This window comes from Lepisosteus oculatus, unplaced genomic scaffold (assembly GCF_040954835.1).
Source record: "Lepisosteus oculatus isolate fLepOcu1 unplaced genomic scaffold, fLepOcu1.hap2 HAP2_SCAFFOLD_74, whole genome shotgun sequence".
NCBI classification, from domain to species: Eukaryota; Metazoa; Chordata; class Actinopteri; order Semionotiformes; family Lepisosteidae; genus Lepisosteus; species Lepisosteus oculatus.
Window position 1 is genome coordinate 861,501 of NW_027168298.1, and position 6,000 is coordinate 867,500.

Sequence of the window (6,000 nt, forward strand, 5' to 3'; positions counted from 1 at the left end):
AATTATCCTTAATTTTCTCTCTCATAGTTTGAGCATAATGATTTTATTGCATTTATATAAGAATTGCTCATTGCTCCTAAATAAATAATGGTTTCATAAAAAAGTGAACACTTGGTCTCAGTCACAGACTTTCCAATAGAAGCCATTGTGGAGTTCAGCAACTGCAGGTCCTAGAAGTGGGGAAGGAATTTTAAAAGAGAAATTGAATTACAATACAGAAGGAATGGCTGAGGGATCACTGAAATATATATATACAAATTCCAAAGACTGAGTCCATATAGAAACAACTACCTTTCATTTTCAGTATAAGAAAAAAAAAACATTATCTTCCAAAGCATCATAAAATTGTCCCTTCTTCCAGACTCTACTTCTCTCTTGTAGTAGTATAGCAGACCTTTCCAGGTGAGCAGATCACAGAGTCCGAAATGAGCTTCCTCCATCAAGCAAAGTACCTGAACATGACTCTGTCTTCATAAAAGCGCCCCTGTAATAAAGAAATTAAATCCGAAATCAAGAGGGCAGTTGCCTACTGAAATACAAGAAGTCATCAATTTTAACCTAGCAACACATTAAAGGCTGCATCTATACAAGTACGATTCTAGAAATGCTCACCAGATTACGTTTTAAGAAGGAACTGCGCCTCAGGTTCCGCCGAGATCTTAACTCGGATGGCAGGATTCAGAGTCCGGAGTGCGGACTGATGGCGCACGGAGGGTCCATATACTGTGGATCCCTCAGTGATCTTCCGCGTATTCAAACCGCCAGCGTGTGACTCCCCTGTCCCCGTGACCTCATTGCTCTGCTCTCTCCTCTGTGCAGCTGAGCCCGACTCACGGTAAAATGGAAAAAAATATGCCCTCGACGCGAGATTTATTCTGGAGCGAGCCAGTGTTGCGCATAGCTGCCTTCAAAGCAGTTAACCCAGGTTCGATTCCCGGCCAACGCAGTTACGAATGTTTTCAAATGCTGTCATGAGCCTTGGATTGTGACTAGCAAAGCGAAGCCTTTTGAAAGAGCTAAAGCACTGCAAAACGGAATTGAAGGAGAATCTTACAGGGGATTCTGAGCAGAGTCTGCATACATGCAGTCAGATAAAGGTGCTGAAAGCTTGAGCTACTCTCAATGTCATGCTGCCCTTCCCCGGAGTAAATCTGTTACATTGTAAGAATGCTTCTGGCAGGTTCAAAAAGAGACCCTTGTTAATTGGAGAAATCAATGATTTCGAATGAATTCTGTATGCGTTAAAAGACAGCTATACACAGAAAACATGCAGGACACTGCTCATGATGTTTCCCGAGCAGAAACACAGTGCGTTTTTCCAAGCCATTTGACAAAGCCCACCCACTGAAAACTGCAGCAGATCGTGTAAAGACGTTCAACTTTGTAACTACTGCACGCACAGGAAGCAGAATAAATTCCTCTTTTCAAACTGTCAAAGGTTTGCTTTGCGAACGCTGCAGGACATCGCACAATCTCTTTTGAATGGGGACAAACGATTTCTTATGGGGCGCAGTAAGTACAGACGTTTAAAATGCTCCACTCATGCCGACGATGCAGCATGAAGAAGCGCAACCTAACGTTTGACAGACAAAAGCCAGGCGCCGCTACGAGCAGTATGAAATCATACTGACAAGCACACGGCGTTTCGCGCTGACACAAAAGTAATCTCGACAGACGCTGTTCTCTGCATAAAGCTGAAAGAGCGTTTCTGTTGACACGTAACAAGTTCGTTTCTTTCTACCATGATATCACCGTGACCAAATCTGTCTTTAAACACCTTGCTCAGTCTCTGACGAGACTGTCAAAAATTGCTTTCGCCGATTGTATTGCAAACCGGCGGAAGCGGGGTATTGGGAAAAGTTTTCAACTAGCAATAATCACGCCTCGGCTAACCCTCACAGGCTACGATACTGCCACTGCGCAAAGCTAACGGTTGCCAGGCAACCGCGGGGATCCTATGGAAATCGTTATCGATCGTGTCATGGCATGTCGTTGCTATAACGCTTCATATTTGTCGTCTTCTTCTTCTTCTAGCTTGAGGTTTTGAAGAATTTCATGACAGACAAGGGCTCCGTTGGGAACAAAGGGCGTTGTGAGAAAACCGTTGCTTATTTTCAGCAGCAGAAATACAACCCTTTAAATACAAGATGACAGAACAATGACGAAGGGCATGCCGGGAGGAACTCATGCACTACAGAGGAAAGGGGGCGGGCACGTACAGTTCACATTCAAGCCACAAGTACTCCTCTTGGATGTTGCACAAACAAATCCTAACGTCTTGAAAGCATTGCAGCATGTTTGTGTCCCACTTCCCGTGGCTGCGGGACGACTGACACGAACGGACAAACACAATCTGTGGCGTTTAGCGTGACATAGTCTTGCAGGCATCGTGCTGTCTCACTGCAATATTATACCGCTGGAGGAAACAGACCATCTGGCCATGAAACTCATTTGAACGTCTAGCTACAGCAACTAACAATATCATGATTTATTCAGGATGTGTGGAATCAGCACGTCCCGGAGACAGCTTCCGAAATCGTGAGCATTCTCTGGTGGTAGGGGCGTTCAAGATGGCGCTCAGGTGGGAGGTAAAGTTTAGTGGTTGGGGAGTTTTTTTGAGTTTTTCATGACCTGAATGTTAATTTTTGCTTTTTTTGACTACAGAAAAATAAGGACTTAACACTAGTTGTTTAAACTTCAGTTATAATTGAAAGAAAAAAAACGATTTTTTTTTAGGTTTAAAAAGTCCGATATGAGTAACACTGGGAAAAGAAAAGAGAGTGCTGGGTCTTCGAAGGAGAACTCTAAGATACCTCAATCGTATATGTATAGCACTACAAAAAAATCGATGGCAACTAAAGGGAAAAGTGAAGCAGCTGCAGGGGCAGCAAGAGGGCGGAGGCGCCGCGCGCCCGGCCGAAGTGTTGGACCGGTGCGCTTTACGTGCTGAAATAAACACGCGACAGCCCCGAAATGTTTCCAGAGTGCTGTGCACTGAAGACTTGCCTGGTGCTCCTCCATGCAGATTCTTTGTCCTCCTCCAGTGCGGGACGAGCCAACACAAGGGAGCGCATTCGCCAACATCCAGGCACGCAATGCGATTTGGAAAGCAGCTCCTTTCCAAAGAGTTGCACACGAACGATCCTTCAGTCCCGCTCGGGGGGCACGGAGCCCCCGCCACACACAGCTTCAAGTAGCGAGTCAGGCGCCAGGGCTTTCGCTTACGGCCACACCACCCTGAACACGCCCGATCTCGTCTGATCTTGGAAGCTAAGCAGGGTCGGGCCTGGTTAGTACTTGGATGGGAGACCGCCTGGGAATACCAGGTGCTGTAAGCTCTTGCTCTCCCGGCCAGCAGGGGTCGCCGTTGGTGCCGTAGGCTTTGGGAGGAAAACCTGCAGGATGGAAAGGTGATCTATAGCCTCATCTCTAGAGATGTTTTGTTGCTGTGGCATGTGTGTGACCCATATTCAAAAAAAAAAAACCCGTCTGTAAAACGAATATCGAAGCTGCCTCTAAATCTGCAAATGAAGATGAGTCGATAAACCACTCGTTTTTCGTATAACTAGACATATATTCATTTGTTACCGATTTCATTCATTGAGCACGGATACAATAGAGGTACAGCCATTCACTGTTTGACATGTCTGCACTGGTACAGAACCGAGCAATCAGAAAACGGGTGAAACTGTCTTTAGACTCAGCATACAGTACCGAGGCCCCCCATGACCAAATAAAGGCTAACCTCGATAATCAGCCTAAAGAACGCAGACTACAGCAAAACGACTGACTTTGAAAAGGGAATGAACGTCCGGAAGGAGTAGTGGAACTAGCTTGAGATGCTTCTCCGGACCCCTAACTAAAAGCCAGCGAGAACCAGCAGCGGCGTCCACTCCTGTCGAACCGGGATCCTTCCGCAGCCACGCAGCTCGTGGTGTCCTAACCCTCCCGTATCTGATTTTGGACCAAGCACATCAGGGGAGAGCGCGAACGCAGTCCCCCACTACCAGAAATTATGCAGTCGAGATTCCCACATTTGGGGAATTCGCAGGGGTCAGCACAGCCGGAGTGCAATGGCCGAGCCTCGCCCTGGGTGAACCTCCTTCTTGATCAAGGTTTCTCCCCTGCCAGGTAAGTATAAGTTAAACAGGCCCCTGCAAGCGGCCCGCACCCACAGCACAAATCGCGCAGCCTAGGCCACCTCCTCGCCCCGCACGCCACCGCCTCCTGCTGGGCCCACTCTTTCACACACTCACACGCCACACTAACACTCAAAAGTGTGGGCAAAACGAGAAAACGAGCGCGCCGTTTCCTACACATCTGCAGTCGCCGTTGCGCATTCGCAGCATGTCCCGGGATGCAATTCGGCCTCATTTGCATAACTCCAGACCGTCAGATCGCCACGCAAGCTCGCGACGTGCGCCTGCCACACACCGAACAAACCTTTTCAGCAATTTCCAAAAAACGGGCCTGCTCGCCTGCCCACAAGGCTCCGTCTCTTACCTGCTCTCCAGAGCCTGCTGCCTTCTGTGCTTTTCTCTCGGCACCGCTGCAGTGCACACAACTCCTGCAGCGGGAGGGGGGGAGAAAGTTCCCGCGCTCCGCCGCAGGGAAGGCTCGCTCCGTGCGCACACGTCCTTTCGATGCCAGTCCAACAAGTGCTCCGCATTAGCTGCGTCGGGGCTCCGGCGTGTCGCACCTCACCTCACCTCGCACTGCCCCCTCCTTGAATGTCTGCCGCTGGGCATGCCCCGCTCTCCTCCGCCTTATCTTATCGCGTGTGAGCACCGACAATGGCCACAATGCCGGGGAATGGCACCTGTAAAGTGTTAATTGGGGCACAGGAACAGCCCGTCTCGTCTCGGGGGGGCCGGCTTCAGAGACAATACAGCAAACACAGCGGGGCGGGGGAAGAAGACGACACCACACATGCGGGTACATTCAGCTCCGGCGGGAACGAGACATTTGTGGGTCTTTTCAAGTGCCGAGAGCCGAGCAATCCTTCACTTGTATCGTTTCTCCCCGGTGACTAGATCTGGCCCTGCGACTCTCGACTGGGCTCACCCCCGGGGCAGCCCAGCAGGTGTGAGCCTGGCCGGCACCCGGATGGGAGATTCCACCCCGGAAAAGCTCCGGTTGCTGCTGCTCCTGCAAGAGGTGTGACTGGGACCAGTAGGGAGCGCTCACCCTGCGGGCTGTGTGGCTCTCTTACGCCCCAGCCTCCTGATGGCGACACTCTGCTGCACAAACAGGCGCCGTCCTTCGGGGGAGGCGTCAAACCGAGGTCCCGACCCTCCTTGGCCATTAGGAAACCCCAGGGCGTCTCTCAAAAAGAGACGCCGGGGGTGTCCCTCTGGTGTTAGTGCTCCCCTTTACCCATCAGTCGGGGTCTCCTCCTAATCCCCGTCTCACCTGTAACAATCAATGACGAGGCCCCCCTGTCCGTGAGATTTAGTACTCGCGCAAGAGACCGGGGGCAGAGCGCGAACGCGGTCCCCCGCCCCCCACAAAGTGCGCGCTCCGGGTTCCCTCTCGGGGCCCTGCAACACAGTGGAAGGGCAGCGAGAAGGAGCCTCTTGCTCTGATGCCGCAAGGCCACAAGAGGGCGGAGGCGCCGCGCCCCCGGCCGACGTGTTGGACCGGTGCGCTTTACGTGCTGAAATAAACACGCGAAAGCCCCGAAATGTTTCCAGAGTGCTGTGCACTGGAGGTTTTTGTCTGGTGAAGACTTGCCTGGTGCTCCTCCGTGCAGATTGTTTGTCCTCCTCCAGTGCGGGACGAGTCAACACAAGGGAGCGCATTCGCCAACATCCAGGCACGCAATGCGATTTGGAAAGCAGCTCCTTTCCAAAGAGTTGCACACGAACGATCCTTCAGTCCCGCTCGGGGGGCACGGAACCCCCGCCACACACAGCTTCAAGTAGCGAGTCAGGCGCCAGGGCTTTCGCTTACGGCCACACAACCCTGAACACGCCCGATCTCGTCTGATCTCGGAAGCTA

At 51.1% G+C, this 6,000-nt stretch overlaps 4 non-coding genes across 4 annotated transcripts in view; 2 read left to right on the top strand and 2 right to left on the bottom strand.

Moving 5' to 3' along the window:
• Positions 1–1,786: 1,786 nt before the first annotated feature.
• On the bottom strand, positions 1,787–1,928 carry LOC138234119 (U4 spliceosomal RNA). The gene has a single exon (XR_011187814.1). It is a non-coding gene; the product is annotated as a U4 spliceosomal RNA (small nuclear RNA).
• Positions 1,929–3,219: 1,291 nt separating this feature from the next.
• LOC138234098 (5S ribosomal RNA) lies at positions 3,220–3,338 on the top strand. Its single transcript, XR_011187793.1, has one exon. It is a non-coding gene; the product is annotated as a 5S ribosomal RNA (ribosomal RNA).
• A 637-nt stretch (positions 3,339–3,975) lies between these two features.
• On the bottom strand, positions 3,976–4,139 carry LOC138234194 (U1 spliceosomal RNA). Its single transcript, XR_011187890.1, has one exon. It is a non-coding gene; the product is annotated as a U1 spliceosomal RNA (small nuclear RNA).
• Positions 4,140–5,946: 1,807 nt separating this feature from the next.
• The window catches only part of LOC138234187 (5S ribosomal RNA), a 119-nt gene continuing 65 nt past the window's right edge, over positions 5,947–6,000 (top strand). Inside the window, exon 1 of the ribosomal RNA XR_011187883.1 lies at positions 5,947–6,000. This exon is cut by the window's right edge and continues 65 nt beyond it. This is a non-coding gene — a ribosomal RNA (5S ribosomal RNA).